At 44.4% G+C, this 19,042-nt stretch overlaps 1 protein-coding gene across 9 annotated transcripts in view; it reads left to right on the top strand.

Moving 5' to 3' along the window:
- Window positions 1–19,042, top strand: part of ERC2 (ELKS/RAB6-interacting/CAST family member 2) — a 976,550-nt gene that overhangs the window by 954,061 nt on the left and 3,447 nt on the right. For 4 of the 9 annotated variants that reach the window (XR_008625007.2, XR_008625008.2, XR_010111443.1 and 1 more), the window contains one exon: window positions 11,664–11,765. The exons of the other annotated variants lie outside the window; for them this stretch is intronic. The gene's annotated coding sequence lies outside the window, so the exon portion shown is untranslated. Of the gene's footprint in view, window positions 1–11,663; window positions 11,766–19,042 lie in introns of those variants that run through there. 9 annotated transcript variants of the gene reach the window in all.

Genomic DNA, 19,042 nt, shown 5'->3' with positions numbered 1-19,042 from the left:
CTTCATCTTAAAAGATGTGGAAATTAAGATCTAAGTCAGCAGTTCTCAACCGGGAGCAACCCCATCCCCATATCCCTCCCCACCCCCAGGGACATTTGGCAAGGTCTGGAGACATTTTTCATTATCAAACTAGGGTACTACTGGCATCTGAGTGGGTGGAGGCCAGGGATGTTGCTAAACATCCTGTAATTCATAGAGCAGACCCCACAAGGAATTCTTAAATAAAGAATAATCTCAACAAGTCAGAAATGACTTGTCTTACAGAAAAGGACTAGACCTTGTTTGTCCTTGTGTCTGTACCAGACAGTACCATACCTGCACACAATGGATGCTCAAGAAATATCTGTTGAACAAAGAAACATGAACATTTATGAACATATGAATGATTGAATATTATGCCTGCCTTGTGAGAGTGCTAATTTTTTTTTTTTTTGTCAAATAAAGTATCTATGCACAGTCCCTGGCTCAGTGCCCAGCACACAGTAGGTATTCAGTGAATGGCAGCTCATGATGATGCCGATAACATTTACCTGAATTTGCTTCATACTCATTTTAAATAAGAATTCACTTGTTTTCATCCTTTGCCAAGATAATAGGCAGTCTGTGCAGGCAGAAAGCCCAGTGGGGCTTTTACAAATATTGGTTTACAAAGAATCTTTTTCATCTTGTTATTTTCCAGATAGGTAAGCCAAGGGCCACTTGGTTGTGCCTTCATTTCCGCTCCCTCTGGCAGGCTGTTCCTAGGCAGGGTTTTGTTTCTCTAAAATTATTGTTTCATTGCTTTGTTGTTCTAAAGGAACCTGTTGGTTAATATTAATGCATTTTTATCTTGGGCCATTTCCTTCCGGTTCTTTTTTCCAATCTGCCATCATATTTTGCTTCATCCTTTTTAATATCAGTGCTGCTTATGAAGCCCTTTCATGTACATATTACCCCTGATCCTCCAAGGAAGCCTGTGGGGTGTTACTCTCTTTATTGGACAGGTAAGGAAACTGAGGCTCAGGACATTAAATCACAGCTGAGGAGTGGCCTCTGACTCTACCCTGACTCTACCCTATTGCCTCCTCCTAGGATTTGAGAACTAGAAGAGATTGAGAGACAGAGATCAGAAAAGGGGAGTTGACTGCCCAAACCCATGCATGAAATAGTGCCCAAGTCTCTGATGCTTCCATCCTATAGTTTTTAGCTCTTATTTTCTTTCCCACCTATACCTGAGAATCATTTTGCATTTGAGTTTCTCATTCATTCATTCATTCCAGGAGGAGGTATGGCATGCCTCTGTACTCTGTTGTGATGTCATGGGAAGACTTCTGGGTTGGGGTTTTGCTCTGCTACTTATCACTGAAAAGTGTTTGCCTAAGTTACTTAATTGCCCTGAACTTCAGATTCTCTTATCAGAAGTGGAGATGACAACCCTTGCCCTATGTCACAGAGTTGTCATGACGGTCAGTTGAGATCAAGGTAATAGCAAAGGGTTTGTGAACTGGAGTCTTAAGAGGATTTCGCTACGTTCTCTTCTCTCATCCTTTTCCCCCAAGTCTAGAGCTGGCAAATATGAACACTTCTTTTACACTGGCATACAACTCCACAATAAAAATGATAGTCATATTGACTAATATTTATTGAGCCCTTAAGACTGTGCCCCCCACTAAGCACTAACATGTCTGGTCTATGCTATTTCTCTCAACACCTCTATGCTTTAGATATTTTTACTATCTCCGTCTGACAGATGGGGCAGTGGAGGCCCAGAAAAGTGCAGTTTCTTGTTCAAGGTTGCATAGCTAATCATGGGCTAAGCCACGATTGGACTCAAATTCAGTTGGATTAAAGAGCCCAAGGTCTTCATTCATTCACTGATTCATTTATTAAGAACCTCCTAGTGCCAGGCACTGTGCTAGGCACTGAATAGCCATGCAGATACTTCCTGACTCTCCTGCCCCCATCCAGGCAAGAACTGGGGTGGCCAGGACATCCCTTCCTCCCAAAGGAGGTGTGGAGACATGTGTGCTCCTGCTGGCCTGCAGACCCATCAGCTGTGTCAGCTGGAGTCCTGGGAAGAGGATGACATTGCTGCTTCCAGCTGGGAACAGCTGATCGGCACCAAGGGAGGGCCAGGAGGCTTTGGCTGAGCTGCATGAGGAAGTCCAACCCCAGCAGCAGCACAAGCACAGCGATTGTGCACCAAGGCCCCGTGAAGACCCTGGCCCGGGGACGAGTCCCCTCGTGCTTCCTGTGATGCTGCCTGCCAGAGCCTACTGTTTGGAACTTTTGTCCCTCCTGGCTCATCTTCAGGGGTTTCCTTGGGACAGAGTTCCTTCATGGCCAATTGAAATCTCTGAAAAAACCTGTTGGGGCTTTCATAGTGCAAACACAACTGTTGCCTGTGGACAAATATTGACTTTTGGTGCTAACTCTCTCACGGACGGCCACCCTTGGGAGAGCCACGACACGGGCCTTTGAGCACAAGTTGCTCAACCAGGTCAAAGGGAGACAGAAGCAAGAGGAGATGCTTCTTGGATCTCAGATGACCCTCTCCCAAATGGACCCCCGTGGTTTCAGCACCAAGGCTGCCTGGAGTTTCAGTTTTATTGGGAGCAGTGCAGCAAACTCCACCATGACTCCTGTATTAGTTTCCTAGGGGTTCTGTAACAAAGTACCACAAACTGGTTGGCTTAAAACAACAGAAATTTATTCTTTCATGGTTCTGGAGGCCAGAAGTCCAAAATCAAGGTGCTGGCAGGGCCATTCTCTCTTCGAAGCCTCTAGGGGAGACCCTTCCTTGCTTCTTCCGAGCTTCTGGTGGTTGCTGGTACCCTTGACATTCCTTGGTTTATAGATGCATTGCTCCACCCTCTGCTTCCATCACCCCATGGCCTTCTCCCTGTATGTATTCTGTGTCTCTGTGTCCAATTTTTCCTCTTCTAAGAACACCAGTCATTGGATTAAGGCCTACCCTAATTCAGTATAACCTTATCTTAATTCAAATATATCTGCAAAGACCCTATTTCCAAACAAGGTCACATTCACATTTACTAGGGGTTAGGACTTGAAAATATCTTTTTAGGGGACAGAGTTCAACTGACACCACCCAAGGAATTGTTCTTCCCTTAAGGAAAGGTTATGTAGTCCCCACCTGCCTCCACCCAGCTTCCACTTTGCCCTGAAGTCACACATCTGGCCAGGTCACTCCCCTTCCATGGTGTCCCACTGCCTGAAGGCAGCATCTAGTCTCCTTAATGTAGCCATAAAGTCCCACGTGGCCTGGCCTTGCTTGCATCTCTGCCCTGACTCTGCTACTCCCCTCTTCCCATTCCATGTTGTGTCCTTGGTGCTTGAGGTTCACTGGGTCAGCTTTGGCCTGGCTCTATTTCAGGCCTTACCACATGCTGCTCTCTGCTCAGATAGTTCCTCTCTTCCCTCTTCCACTCGGTAGCTCCTACTCACCACCCCTCACATCTCAACCTGGAAGTCATCTTCTATGAGGAATGTTTGCTGGCCCTCTCTGACACCATATAAGGTGTCTCGGGGCATCCTGGGCCCCCATGAACTCACACATCACATTGTATTTCAGTTGTCTTCTTACCCATCCTTGCCCCTGACCTGGCTTCAAGTCTCCCAGATTAGGGTTTATGTCCTACTCCCCATCAAATCCCCAGTCCTGGCCCATGGCTGGCAAAAATGATTGCTTGTTGAATTGAAGAACTGAATGAATGCATGAATGAATGAGAAAATAGGCAAAAATTATAACTGTATCCCAGCCACCTTCCTAATTTTGTGAAAATTAAAGGAAATTCTTCTGCCTTCCTGCTCTTGACACCCTACCATTGCATTCAACCCAAGCCAATACTCAGAGAAATGATGCTTTAGAAGTTGTTGGTGTGCCAGGGTTTGGTCAGGACTGAGGATAAACCATGAGGGTAGTTCCTGGAGGAGTCTTGATTTGTCATCAGGAATGTCCAGCCTTGGGCCATCAGCACTAACAATGACCAGCTGCGGTACCTGTGGCCGTCTTTTGAGTTTTCAGCTCCATTTCCTTTCTCTATAAAGGTGGAAGGCACCCAAAAATATGGATAAACTCAGCTAATTTCTTCTGCTTTGGCAAATGTAGCTTTTGTGCATGATTGAACACCTCAGCCCACTGAAGAATAAAAACTGTAATTCCTCTCTCTCTCTCTTTTTTCATTGTGTTTAGCCAAAACAAGCTGTGAAAGAATGTAAAATATATCATTTTGTTGGCACCCGTTCACAAGTGAGTCAGTGAGCTTGCTCACATTTACAACTAAAATTGGATTTTAACCTTCCAAAAATTTATGACAACTGCTCCTTCTTGTGGCTTAAATGTTGACATATAATTAATTTAGGATTTCTTCCCAAGTCTTCCTGTCCAGGTTTGTACCTGCCACAGAAATATCCTTGAAAGTTTATCTAACAGCTGGAGCCATGAAAAAAAAAAAAAAAAACCACTGGAGCTTTGTAAAACAGGGTGGGCTATGCCAACAGGAAGAGCCCAAGAGAAAGTACGAGGCTGCCAACGTGGCTGGCTGCCAGAGGTGCCCCAGGTTGGAGGCAGGGAATTTGCAGTTTTGGGGAAGCTTGGGGTTCCTTCTACCACTGTTCCTTCCTGGCCCCAGTGATGTGTTCTCTCTTTACTGTGCACACATCTTTTCATGAAGATGACGAAGCCCATACATAACCTGGGCATGAACACCCCACTCCGGTTATTTCTGCACTCAGGATCAAGCTGGTCCTATTGCCCGGCTCTCTGCTGTATATGGGTGAGTATAGAGGGGGAGATAATAAGGACTACTTCTCATTGCACTCCTGTTATATGCCAGCCATTAGTAAGGGACTTTATAGGCAGAGTTCATTTTGTTTTATGTTCTCAACCACCTGGAGAGGTTAGAGTTACTATCTTCACTTTGGAGATGAGAAAACTGAGGCGCAGAGAGGTTAAGTGACTTACCTGAAGTCAGCAAAATGGAAAGAGGAAGGAGTAATAGGTAGTCTACACATATGAAGCTCCTGTTAGGCCCTGTCTCCGGCTCTCACTTTTAGTGCTTATGGCAGCAACAAATTATCTAGTCCAAAATGTCAGTAGTGCTGAGGTTGAAAATCACTGCTGCAGAAGCATTTGGGGCTATTCCTGGCACACAGTCAGCATTTGATAAATGTGTGTTACCATCAATGAACTTAGCTCTCTTCTTCATCTACTTCAATATTTATTGCATGCCCACTGTGTGGCAGGAACACAAGAAACACTTCAGTGAGCAAGACACACACAGCCTGTCCTCATGAACGCAGCCTAGGATGCAGTCAGGCATTAATCAGATCCTAACACAAATGTCTGATGCCAAGTTGCCCAGAAGCAGGAGTGCATATGGGGAGAGGGGGCAGAAATTGTCAAGACAGTGTTTGGCAAGAGGATTGGACCAGGAAGGGAAGTCAGGAAGGCTCCCCTGAAGAAGTGGTATTGAAGCTGACATCCAAGGATAAGCAGAAGGCAGCCAGATAAAGGATGATGGGGAAAGTGCCCAAGTGAGAGGGAACACCTATGCAAAAGCTCTGAAGGAAGACCCAGCCATGTGCCTCCTCCAGCAGTAGGAATCTCTGTTCATGGATTGGCACCCCGGATCAGGAATTTCATACATCTCTGTAGAGCTTTGCAATATCACTCAAGGGACTAGCTCCCAAGCAAGTTCTCCGTAGCAAAGCTGAGGCCACTGGTATATCCATGAGTCTTCCAGGGGACTCTGCAGTCCTGCTGCATTGGGCTTTGGCAGTGGCTTCAAGGGTGCCCCCGGAACCCACTGGCATTATGCCTCAGGTGACCACTTTGTCATGCCCCAGTCCCTTGGTCTCTGGCCCAGGTCTGCCCAAAGGCATTTCCTAGCCTTCAGTCCTGGATGCCAACCCAGTCTTAGAGGAGTTAAGCCTGAACCCTGCCTGCCAGGACTTTGGGATTTAATAGGGAAACTTCCAGCCAGTTCACATATTATGAAAACACATTTTCCTCTCTTTAATCTTCAAAGTGACCAGGGACAAAAGCAGCACAGAAATTCCCTTTCAGGGTACGTCTACATCTAAGTTGGAAACATGTATGATAGCTGGAAGCCCCATAACAGTTGGGAGAATGGGCCCATCTTAGAGGCCCATTGTTACAGCTCTCCCAGTTACATGTGGAGACAATTACAGAGTTCACTTATATCCCTGAGTGGGAGCTGGAGATGGGAGACCAAGGGTTTCAGCCCTGGGCCCTTGTGCTTCATGCAGACCTACAAGGGCAGGCTTTGGCATGGGATTTAAATATAAGCTCAAACCAGAGAGTATGTCTGCTTTTTGGCACTGTGCAAATGTGACTGGCCTCAGATTCCCACTGAAATAACCTCTGCTTGCTTTTCTCAAACTCGTCATTCTTTGGAGGGGAATGTTATTGTTTCCCTTTAAGGTGGTCTGTTGGGCAAGGGGCCTCCTGAGCAAATGCTGTGCATGTGTGCATTTGCAGGGATTGATTGCAATTCTGGAGGCATCCCATTCTGTCTGTTTCTCAAAACCTACACCATGGAAAATACATAATTGATACTCACTTGGGACCTAGCATTATCAAACACATCCTTGGACTTGAGAACCTTGTTATTTGTTGCTTTGATAGTCCTGCCCCTACCCCCACACATAGCACAAGAGCGGTGACACTGTAGACACTCCAAAAACCTTACTCTGTAGCACCCCAGCCAGTTCTCCTGCTGACCAAGCAATTCTACTCAACATAAAGATGTTATATGATGTGGGAACCAGAATGTCAGCTACAATGCCAATGGCCTGGCCCAGGTGTCCCAGAAAGATGCCATTTTGTTTATACTGCAGTAAAAATTGTTGGACAAAACAGCTTTAGATTAAATAGAAACCTTACAGATTAGAAGGCAAGTTCTACCAGTATCGATGGATTTCATGGCAAGTTTTCCCCAGTCCTTTCAAAGTGTTACCTATGAAAGGAAAAGGGCCGGAAAGCAAGATTCTGTGTATGGAGATAGAGGAGGGGGAGTAACTGATCACCACACATCCTGGCCATCTCTGGGGGAGGCTCTAATTTGGAGGAAGTCAAGCCTTGGAAGTATACTTTGCCTGTAAAGGCATACCTTTCCTAAATAATCTTTTTAGCATCCCCACTCTTTCAAAGACAACTTGGACCCCAAAGCCCTCATGCAGCCAGAAGACATGTGAATATCCCATCAGTTTCATAGAAGCAATAGATTGGAATCCTCCCGATAGTTCACTCAATTTCAGAATGATAAATGATCAATCATTGCATTCCTCCTAAATGAAATTAAGATGTCAAGATATATTGCTTGAGGTTTCTGAATGGGATTTATGCAGTTGAATTTCCAAGACAGAATGTATTGCTTTGGTGTGACAGGGAAAGAGAGACATTCTGAATCTTTGTTAAGGCAAAACATTTGACAGTCAGGAAGAATGCTTTGGACATGTTAATTTTTTTCATATTTAAAAGTGATTAATCATCTCAAATACCGTGAAGCCAGAAGACCATAATGCAAACTCATGGAGGGGAAGGAGGATGCCTGTGGCTTGATCATCTAAAGTGGAGGCTTTTGAAGGAGGCTGTAGGTGAGCTTGTGTTGGGAAACAAAAATTAATGACTGAAAATCGATTTGAAAGCACAGAGTCTGGGCAAAACCCTAGGAATGCATGAAAAGCCACAGTTACTTGTCAATTACTGCGGTACAAAATAGGAAGTCCTTCTCTTCCAGTATGTATGCATACACCACAGGAGATGTGACTTCCCTGAAAAGTCTTTCCAACCTTCCTGTCAGACCAAGTCAGGGTCCCAGTGTGCTCCTGTAAGCTGGGAATTTGAAGTCCTACCGTGCAAGGGTCACACCACTGCCTCACCACCTACTAGCTATGGGATTAATAGGTGGTAGGGCAGTGGTGTGACTCTTGCACACTAGGACATGTGTAACCACTCTGCACCTGTTTCTGGAGCTGCATGATGGGTTAATAATAACAACCTCTTCAGAGTATAAGGACTGGATGTTGTAAAACTAGTGTCTGTGTTCAGTGAATGTTGGCGGGCCATTCTCATCTTTTTTACTTAGCATGACTTTAAATAGTCACGTGTTCTATTTAATGATTTGTTGAATATAATGTTTGGCATGCTTATGAGAGGTGCATTCCATGAAGTCAGAGCTAGTGGCTGTCTTGTTCAGCCACATGGCCTTAGTACTTAGCATGGTTCCTGGTAAATGCTGAAAAATAGTTGTTGAAGAGAGGAACAGATGGAGGGAGGGTGGGAAGGGAAGGAGAAAGGAAGGAAGGATTCCTGTAGTTTTCATAAACAAAGATTGAAGACAATATAAAATCCAGACTGAATTTGCCTTTGTATCTCATTTAAGAACCCACTTCACTTTCAACTCTGCAGACCAAAACGAGGTAGCATTCTTCCTGTTCCTTTGTTTGCAGGTGAGGATTAGGGCCCAGAGAGGCAGCATATCGTTAAAAGGCCTGACTTCACCCAGCTGGTTGCTGGCTTGTGTTTATGTTTCCCTTTTCCCTTCTCCCCTACCAAAAATGGTCCCCTCCCCCCAGAGAAGGCTATTTCCTTTTGTTGCGGGGAAACTCTGAATTGGTGGTTGCTTAGAAAACACAAAGAAGTGTGTAGCAAGTTGAAGTTAAAAAACAGTTCATGAAATGCAAAACTCCATTTAGCCCCTATCTGCCAAGAAATAAATAGTTTAAAAAATGAATTTCAGATCGCTGACAATGATGACTGTGTTTATGGCAGTGGAGTTGTCTGTCTTCAGCAGGCCATCCTTGCAGGCATACACCCAGCATTTAGAAATTAAACAAAAACACATTGAACTTGCTGCATTAGCTGTTGCCACATTGGAACGCTAATGGGTTTAGTGACCACAACCGACCCAGGCCAGCGTGTGTCAACAGCCAAAGGACCAACCTCAGTCACTGTTTGTGCTTTGCCCAAGTTGTTACAAGCTTAATTCTTTGCAGCTTACTTTTCCTGCTGTTTTGGCTTCTCCCCCACCATGTCTTAGAAAGTGTAGCCCCAGCCCAGCCTCACATAGCAAGGCCACGGGGTCCTGGCAAGATGTCTGAAGACGCAGGCACCTCAGCCTCTTTGATCTCATGAGCAGTTACATCAGGACTCTGCCTACCCCCTTCTTTTGCCAGTCACTTCTATTAGGCGTTCTGGAAATGGCCCAGCCTGAAGCAAATGCAGACAGCCTCTTGATGAGCTACTCACCTGGAAAAGTGGAGTCTTTCTCTCTCTCTTCTTCTCCAAGAAAGTATGCTGCATAGCATTTCACCTCCAAGGTGGTTTCTTTGCACCAAACGCTAGCCTTCAGCCCTGCCTGAGAAACAAGGTCAAATGCCTCCATTTTTGCACAGCTGAATCAAGCACTGGGTTGTAGGATCTTGGCGGTGAAGAGGTTAAATTGCTCAAAAGGCTGGATCTGTGGTTTCCTGCCCACACTTGCTCTGGCCTAAGGCAGTGCTTGCTGTTTGGGGAGGGGGAAAGGGAGGTCTCGCCTGGACCCAGGTGGCCGACAGGCAAACCATGTTATTAAGAAGCAGGAATCGCAAAACCTTGATCTTCAAACGAGACCCCTAATTAGTCACCAGCCCAAGAGTAAATGGCATTCCACCTCAGTGAGGCGGGAAGGGCGCCTTCAAATCCTGGAGACTAATTGCCATTATTGGCTCTATGAAGATCCTGTTGTAAACACTTGTCATTGGAGCCACTTCTGGTCAGTAAACTTGAGATATCAAATTGTTCCTTCATGTTTCAAATTCTCCAGAATGCCTCTCTCTGGCTCCTTTTCTAGGAGGGGGCATCTCTTTCCCGAACATGACAGCTTTCTTAACATCCAGTTTAGGGAGATGTCTTCCTGTGACTTGTATATGCTATGGCAGGCTCATCTTAAAACCAAGTTCTTTTCAGTAAAGGGCTTTTTAACAGTGTTTTACTTTATTTTCATTGGAATTTGAAAATGCCATCTCAAAAATAAGATAACAGGGCTTATGATCATGAAGATAATGGAGCTTACGTTTGGAGCACCTCAGGTAAGCTGACTTTTCCAAGGCCCTGGGAGGTGCCCCAGTGAAATGTTCACAAGGCCATATCTTTTTATCAAGCTTGAAATAGTCAATTATTTATGTATTCTTTTTCTGAAAGAAGGCCTCTAAAATGGTAGGAACTTTAGGCCACACAAAACCAAGATGTGTTCCACAGTATTCAAGGTGTGTTTCTCCCTTTCCTATCACGTGTTCTTGTTGCTTCTGGAGATAAGTATTTTCTCTCTTCTTAGATTTTTTTTATTTTTTTATTTTTTTTTTGAGACAGAGTCTCACTGTCTCCCAGGCTGGAGTGCAGTGGCACGATCTCGGCTCACTGCAACCTCGGCCTCCCGGGTTCAAACAATTCTCATGCCTCACCCTCCTGAGTAGCTGGGATTACAGGCGCCTGCCACCATGCCCGGCTAATTTTTTTATTTTTAGTAGAGACAGGGTTTCGCCACGTTGGCCAGGCTCTCAGGCCATCTGTCCGCCTTGCCCTCCCAAAGTGCTAGGATTACAGGTGTGTGCCACTGCGCCCGGCTGCCTTTTTGTTTCTTGAGCCTGTTTGGCATTTGTGAAGGGTACGGTAAACTTTTCCAGGCCACATACAGGGTGCAAGGTTTTGTCTAATTTTATCCTTTTTTTTCCTTTTTTTTTTTTTTTGGAGACTGGGTCTCACTCTATCACCCAGGCTGGGGTGCAGTGGCATAATCATGGCTCACTGCAGCCTTGACCTCCTGGGCTCAATCAATCCTCCCACCTTAGCCTACCAAGTAGCTGGGACTACAGGCACCTGCCACCACACCCGGGTAATTTTTTGTATTTCTTGTAAAGATGAGGTTTTGTTATGTTTCCAAGGCTGGTTTCGTCATGTTTCCCAGGCTGGTTTCAAACTCCTGGGCAAGCAATCCACCCACCTCAGCCTCCCAAAGCTCTGGGATTACAGGCATGAACCATGATGCCCAGCCTAAATTTACTCTTAACTAGGAGAATGTTTCCAGAGATTGGGATCAAGAGATCCTGGATCCATCTGCTTCAAGGGCAGCCTAGATAATATCAAACCCAGATGGCAGAAGAGATCGATTTAAGGAAGTTTGGGAGCCATGGGAATTTGATCTGGTCCCAGGGTCCCAGGACCACTGGAATTCTATTATCTGGACACTTTCATGGTACTAAGTATTAAATATGTCAGTGTGTGAGAGAGAAAGGGAAGAAGAAAGCAGTAAATCATTTCTGAATATTTCTTGAAAATGGTGAGTTTTTTCATTCACCTTTAACAATGATTTTTAGCCAGCATCAATGGGCCCTGAGATGAGATATTCCACATTAACATCCATAGCCAGCCATGTGGCAGGGCTACATTTCAGATGATGTCAAGTATCCCCTTTCTCATGGAGCTGAGCTTCAGAACTGTTTCTTCAGCAAGCTCAGGAATCACTATTACTCAGCAATAATTCCTTTGTGTGAACAGTTTAGGGCAGGACAGGGAGTGGGAGTTCTAGACACAGGCTTAGGATATTTGTTCATAGGATTCCATTGTCTCTGTGATGATAGCCACTGTTTTCCCTCTGCAGGTAACCTAATAACCTCAGGCAGCTCAGAGAGCAGAGGTACTGGCGCTACACAAGTGGGGTTCTCCAGGATGACTCGGACATCCCCCTCTTTCCAGAGTGCAGGTGTTCTGTTTGTTGGATCAGCCCCCATCTCTGATGTCAGTAGTGGCACCCGCAAAGAATCCCAAAGCATTCCTTTAACCTGTATGTTCCACTGATTTTAGATGTTAGAAATTGTATTCCAAACCTTTGGTTATTTTAACTAGTTCAGAAAAGAAAGACTATCATTAGTTTTGACAACAAACAAAACCAGTTTTTGTTCTATCAGTTGTGTTTAAAAGATTCCAATTTCAAACTAAACACAACGTGTGGTTATTCTGTCAGCGATTTATATAGCCACCAGGGCGCCACAGTTACACACTGCATACATCATTGTATTTTTAAAATGTACTTAATGAACTTTTTTTTTCTTTTCTAGTAACTACTTCATTGCCTTAAATGAATGCATTCCAATAGAATTTGTAACAAATGACCACTTTGTGTTTGCATTAATGCCAAACACGTTTAACAAATTTTTAACAAGGAAGCTTGGCAAAATGCCAAACTCCTAGAGGGACACTGAAGGAATGCTATAAATTTAAACTAGATTTCACCTTTTCACTTAACTCAGCAAGTGTCTTAGGTGTCTCGCTATCTCAGGATTGTAGCATTTCTATTTTTATGTCAGAAAAGTTGTACATTTTCATTATTTTTATTACTGAGGTTGTACCTACCTATTTCCACAGGACTTTTAAATCTATGCAGCTGTTTCTGAAATAATATGAAAGCAGCTTAGAAATTAATCTTTATTTCTCCAAAAGTGTTCATATCTTATATAGGTTGGTAGATGCATGTATGCATATACTGTACATATCTACCAACATATCACTGCTTAAAACAGCACAGTCAACCAATTGTGTACAATAACAATCGATTAGGCCAATGGTTGTCAAGTGGAGCAATTTTATCTCCCAGGGATATTTGGCCATGTCCTGAGACATTTTTGATTGCATGACTGGGAGAGGGGCAGTGCTACTGGCATCTAGTGGGCAGTGGCTTGGGATGCTGCTAAACATCCTACCATGCACAGGGCAGCCCCCACAGCAAAGAATCATCCAGCCCCACATGGCCGTAGTACCAAGATGGAGAAACCTTGGAGTAGAGTGACAAAGACCTTTGGCCATGGGCAGTCTCTCCTGTTAAAGAAGGTATTCTTTTGAGGAAAAACAATCAAATACATTTCTACTCAACCAATGCTTTAAAAAGTGCATAGAGTACCTAATGCTTGTGTTAAATGGCAGATATCTGATTTTTTATTTCACTGCTTTCTGCCCTTGAGAAGACAAAAGCCCAAAATGTAGACTAGGGTGGTGCTGGGGCTGGCTGGTGGCCAGAGTATATGCAAGACCAGCCGACTCATGCCTGGTTCTGCCAGTGGGGAGAAGGCCATGGCTGGGCGCTGGGAACCATCTTGCAGGCAAGGCTGATTGAAGGCAAGGAGAGCATATCCAGGAGATAGTTTTAGGTGTTCTGTGAACAAGCACTTTTACTTTAATAGCCATACAATTATCATAGTGCATATTAGACAGATAATGGTTCTATTATGGTAGCAAAATAAATATTTCTTTAAAAAGGAAACATTTAGGTTTTTGATTTTTTTTTTTTTTTTTGAGACAGAGTCTTACTCCGTCACCCAGGCTGGAGTGTAGTGGCACAATCTTGGCTCACTGCAACCTCTACCTCCACCTTCCTGGTTCAAGTGATTCTCCTGCCACAGCTTCCCTAGTAGCTGGGATTACAGGTGCCCGCCATTACGCCTGGCTAATTTTTGTATTTTTAGTGCAGACGGGGTTTCACCATGTTGGCTAGGCTGGTCTTGAACTGCTGGACTCAAGTGATCCGCCCACCTCTGCCTCCCGAAGTGCTGAGGTTACAGGTGTGAGCCACTGCACCCGGCCAGTTTTTAGATAATTTTTTAAAAAAATGTTAGTTACATATCACAGGTATTGTGGAGAGGTTACAAAAATGGGAAAAGTAGGACACAAAAGACAGGTTTAGGAAATGCTTGCCTCAAGGAGGCAATGGTCTCTGGAGAGAATGGTCGCTGGAGTCCAAAAGACCTGGATTCAAATGAGGCCCCAGGGAGCTGGGGAATTTTACCAAAAGCATCCAGTTCTTCTAAGCTTTCGTTTCCTCATCTGCATGAGGGGCTATTAACCAACTGCATCAGTACCTCAGTGCTATCAAGCTGGTTTCAGATAATTAATGCAAAACACAGAGGGTGGTGGCAGATAGCATGCACCAAATGGTAGCTGTTAATAATTCTGACCACAATAATAATGACAAAAATAAATCCTACGGAGACATAGCAGTCTGTGCTGCCATTTTGATGTACACAGCCTATATTCATTTGAATCCCTTCATTTAAAACGTTATGGGTGAGTTATACCCCGTGCACAGAAACCAAAGATGAAATACCAAGTCCCTCCACTGCCTCCTCCCAGCAAACTCCGTCATCCCTAACAGCAGTGTGCAATTCTGAGCACAGGGCTGGCCCCGCCCCACCCCCATCCCAGCCCCCAGCCCTTTGGGTTCTGAAGTGTTACATTTTATTGCCCCGTGGAGCTGTAGGAGTCCACTCTCAAGGTAAAATGTTGCTCTCCACTCATATTTTTGAATTATGGTTTCAAGGTGGTTGCTTCTATCAAGAAAATTAAATGACTTAACATAATTTGTTGCCACTTTGATCACAACAATAATAAATAAATCTTCATGAGGAAAACGGGAAACCCATTCCACCCCGTTTTTAAAGATGTTAAGTAATAACACAGATGTAGTTATAGTTTTTTTTTTTTTTTTTTTTTTTTAGCAGAAACGACTCTATTGGGTTTTCCTGTGAGCAGAGTGGCTTCATGGAGCTGTTCTGCAGGATGCCCGCTGCCCCCAGAAGGAGCAGCTCTTCTCCTCCAACCGTTGTTAATTAGTCTATCAGGGGCTTGCCTTTTATGTGGGCACCACGTGCAGCGTGTTAGGGGCATCTGAAGCCGTCGTGAATGGGTGTCTGTTTTTGTACCTGGGGGCACACTGCACACATTTGGAAAGCACATGGAACATAATGGACATTAACCCAGATGTCAAAAATAGCCTGCGTTTTACTACTGTTATTAAACAGTTTCCCCTTTAACCCCTCCGTGTTTACCAAAGACCCCTTTCTCCCAGCCTGTTTCTGCAAATCACTACTGAAAGGGCAGGAGAAGAAAGCCATAATCGGGCAGGTGTCTTTATTCCAAAGAAAAACAGTCTGAAGGAATATTTGTGAGACACCACACGTTTATAGCCTGCTCTCCCTGGGGCGTTTGTCCTGGGGCGGAATCTTACTGCTGTGCTCAGTCACCCACCCCGCCCCTCACACACCCCCACCTAGAACCAAGTCAAGAGCAGCAGTCCCACCCAATACTGGTTTCTCCCCACAAAGAAAATAGCTTTATATTTTAGTATGATACTATTTATATATTCTTAGGTTTAAAAAAATCCAAAAAGCGCAAAAAAAAAAAAAAAAGTCTGAAGGAGAAAATGTTAACGGCTGGGCACCATGGCTCATGCCTGTAGTCCCAGCTACTTGGGAGGCTGAGGCAGGAGAATCGCTTGAACCAGGGAGACAGAGGGTTGCAGTGAGCCGAGATTGCACCACTGCACTCCAGCCTGGACAACAGAGAGAGACTTCATCTCAAAAATAAATAAATAAATAAAAATTAAATACAGGGGAAAATTTTAAAAACACCACCCAGAGATAAATATTAATAATATTCTAATGTATACACTTGCAAATGTTTGTTTATGTGCATGTTGATGCAAAAATGAGATAAAGCTATGCATATAAAATGGTAATCTGCTTTTTCCACTGAAAAGTTGTGGACGGACATCTTTTCCTATCAAAAGAAAATAAAGATTGACATCATAATTGGCATCAGTCACTTAATAAATCTTAGGCATCCCTATCACAGTTCCCCGTTCCTTTTCTTCATGGTGCAAATGTTTACATTCTCATTCATGTATTGATCTGTGTGTCTATTTGTTTCTGTCTTCCTCCCAAGAATACAGGTTCCATGAAAGCATGGACCTTGTCTGTTTTTCTCACTATTATATTCCTGGCACCAAGCACACTGCCTGACCCAGCATGGTGCTGTATTAGTCTTCTATGGCTACATAGCAAATTACCATAAATATGGTGGTGAAAATAGCACCCATTTATTAGCTTACAGTTTTGTGCATAGGTCAGAAGTCCAGATGGGCTCAACTGGGTTCTCTGCTTAGGATCTCATAAAGCCAAAGTCAAGGTGGACTTAGCTGGACTTTAATCTGAAGGCTCCAGGAAGCATCCACCTTCAAGCTCCTTCGGCTTTTTGGCAGAATTCATTTCCTCGTGGTTGTAGGTCTGTGGTCCCTGTTCCCTTGCTGACAGTCACCTGGGTGACATTCCCACATCCTATAGGAAGCTCTCAGGTCCTTGCCCCTGGCTCCCTCCATCACAGCACAGCCAATCCCTCTGGTTTCAGATTTCCCTAACTTTCTCTTCTGCTACAGCAAATAAAAGTCTCTGCTATTAAAGGGCTTCTGTCATTAAATTAGGTCCACTCAGATCCACCCTTTTTTAAAAAAATTTATTTTTTATTTTAGACAAGGTCTTACTCTTGTCTGGAGTGGCACAATCACGGCTGGAGTGGCACAATCCCAGCTTACTGGGTTGGCAGGCTGGAGTGGCACGATCACGGCTTACTGCAGCCTCGACCTCCCCAGTTCAGTTGATCCTCCCACCTCAGCTTCTCAAATAGCCGGTACCAAAGGTGCATCCACCACACCCAGCTAATTTTTGACTTTTTTTGTGGAGACGGGTTTTTGCCATGTTGCCCAGGTTGGTCTCCAATTTCTGGGCTCAAAAGATCCACCCACCTCAGCCTCACAAAGTGCTAGGATTACAGGCATGTGCCACCTCGCTTAGTTGATAATCTCCCTTTAGACTAATTTGAAGTCAACTGATTAGTAACTACATCTGTAAGGTAACTTTATAGTAAACGTGGTCTGAAACGTTCTCACTCCCTGTGCCAGGGATTAGGATAGGGAATCTTGGATAAGGAATAGATTTAAGGATTCTGCCTACCTGAGGTACTCTCTAAACTGGTAGGCTGGGTTTAGTGGCTCATTCCTGTAATCCCAGCACTTTGGGAGCCTGAGGCAGGTGGATCACTTGAGCCCAAGAGTTTGAGATGAGCCTGGGCAACATAGTGAGAACTCATCTCTGTAAAAAAATACAAAAATTAGCCAGACATGATGGCATGTGCCTGTAGTCCTAGCTCCTTGAGGGGCTGAGCTAGGAGGATTGCTTGATTCCAGGAGGTCGAGGCTGCTGTGAGCCATGATCACACCACTGCACTCCAGCCTGGGTGACAGAGCAAGACCCTGCCTTAAAATAAAAGATATATATATATATATATATAGATGCACACACGCTCTATTGGATGTACAAGCCTAGACAATTCATCAGAAGGGGACCCTGCAGTATATGTGAGACTTCCCACTCTATATCACATCCGAGAGGGTCAAGAAAGGCTTCTTGGGAAGACATGACATCCAAGCTGAAACTGAGGAATAAACAGGGATCAATCAGATAAAGAGCTGGTGTAAATCATGTTAGATAGAGAGACACGCTTGTGAGATGGGGAGAAAATAAATTTTTAGGGCTGCAGAAGCAAGCTCAGCTTTGGTGGAACATAAAGAGTGGAATGTCAGGGGTAAGTACAGGACGGCAGAGAGAGAGGCCAGATGGGGCCTCGCCAGTATGGCCAGGAGTCCATCAGTCCTGCATTCTCAGGGCAATGGGATTATAAACAGGGTTGTAAACAGGGGTTGTAAACTGTAAACGGGAATGCACTATGGACTGGATGTCACCATTGAAATGGCGCTGTTGTTGGCTGCTGCGTTGAAAGCACAGAGTTGGGTGCTGTAAGAGGAAGCTGGAGAAGGGTGAGGGCCACTGTGACTGTCCAGGTGAGGGAGGACTGGCCAGGGATCATCTCACAGTGGGTGGCAGCCCAGATTGGCTCATTGCTGGAAGCCAGGATTCGTTTTTTTTTTTTTTTTTTTTTAAAGCATATGCTTCTTTGCCCCCCCAGAAGGGATCATCTGCATTTCTAAATGCTGGCGGTGTCACTTGAGGTTTCCTTGTTGTTTTTCTTTTTTTCCTTAAAGCCATTTAGGCCTCCTGGTGAATGGATTGTTCGATTGAAAGAATGGCTACACTTTTTGAGAATTCTCTTGTCTCCAGCATAAACCTTACCCAAAAGCAGTTTGCTGCAATTGTGGGGCATTGTATTCTGCCTTGTGACCTGCTGCCCAGCTGGAAATCTTTCTCACAACTGAATAAATGATTGTTCTTTGCTACTTTATCTTGGAAAAACATCAAGGACATCAGACATTCACTGTAATTATTTTTCACTCGTTTCCCCATCTGTAAAACAAAACAAAACAAAAGACTGGTGCATTTTAATACTACTTAGGGTTTCTCTTTACCTTTTAATCATGTGGCCTTTTAATATATTGGTCAGCCCTTTAAAAGGATGATTAAGAAATGCTTAATGCACAAAAGAATTAGAGCTATGCACAGCTCATGAAACAGAAAGCGTGCTCTGACTTACAATTTTCATACAAAGTTTGCAGAGAGTTTATGTGCCAGAATGAGTAATATGATCTGCTCTAGGAACTCCCTAACTTTCTGGCTCTGCAAAAGTCATTTTTTTGCCCCGATTCAAGTTTCTTAACCAGAAGGGTTACACCAAAGTCCTCAGAGTATGAATTAGCAGAGTTCATCCAAGCCACGTATTTCATTTGCACTACTTAACGATGGCTTGAAATAGCTGGCTACCTGTGCAGACACTGGGATCTTTGGCATTCTTGTTAGTCGGCGTGACTCGAAAAATGCTGCATATCAACCACCAAATGAGACAGCTCAGGATATATATACAAGGTGACTTGTGTGTACACGAGTGTGTGTGTGTATGTTTGATCTTTCCTCTCCCTGCCGTATTTCCCAGATAGCTGAGCTCATGTGGCTGGAAACCCAGAAGCACTCACAGGCCATATGTGAATGATAATGGCACAGGCACACAAAGTTGAGCATCAGCAGGGAAGAAAGTCCTCATCTGAAGCAGTAGTGTGGGAGGGATCCCCCTTCTCACTCATTGCACTATTGCTTCCCAGGATGCAGTTGTATCCACACTCTGGGCCCCTCACTGGGACAGTGAGAAACCTTGGGGTGCTTCTGGATACCTGTTCCCCAGGGCAGTAAATAGACAAATGGATGACTG

Source organism: Pan paniscus, chromosome 2, assembly GCF_029289425.2.
Source record: "Pan paniscus chromosome 2, NHGRI_mPanPan1-v2.0_pri, whole genome shotgun sequence".
Classification (NCBI taxonomy): Eukaryota; Metazoa; Chordata; class Mammalia; order Primates; family Hominidae; genus Pan; species Pan paniscus.
Note: the sequence above shows the minus strand (reverse complement) of the source record. Positions and strands in the feature narration are given on the sequence as shown.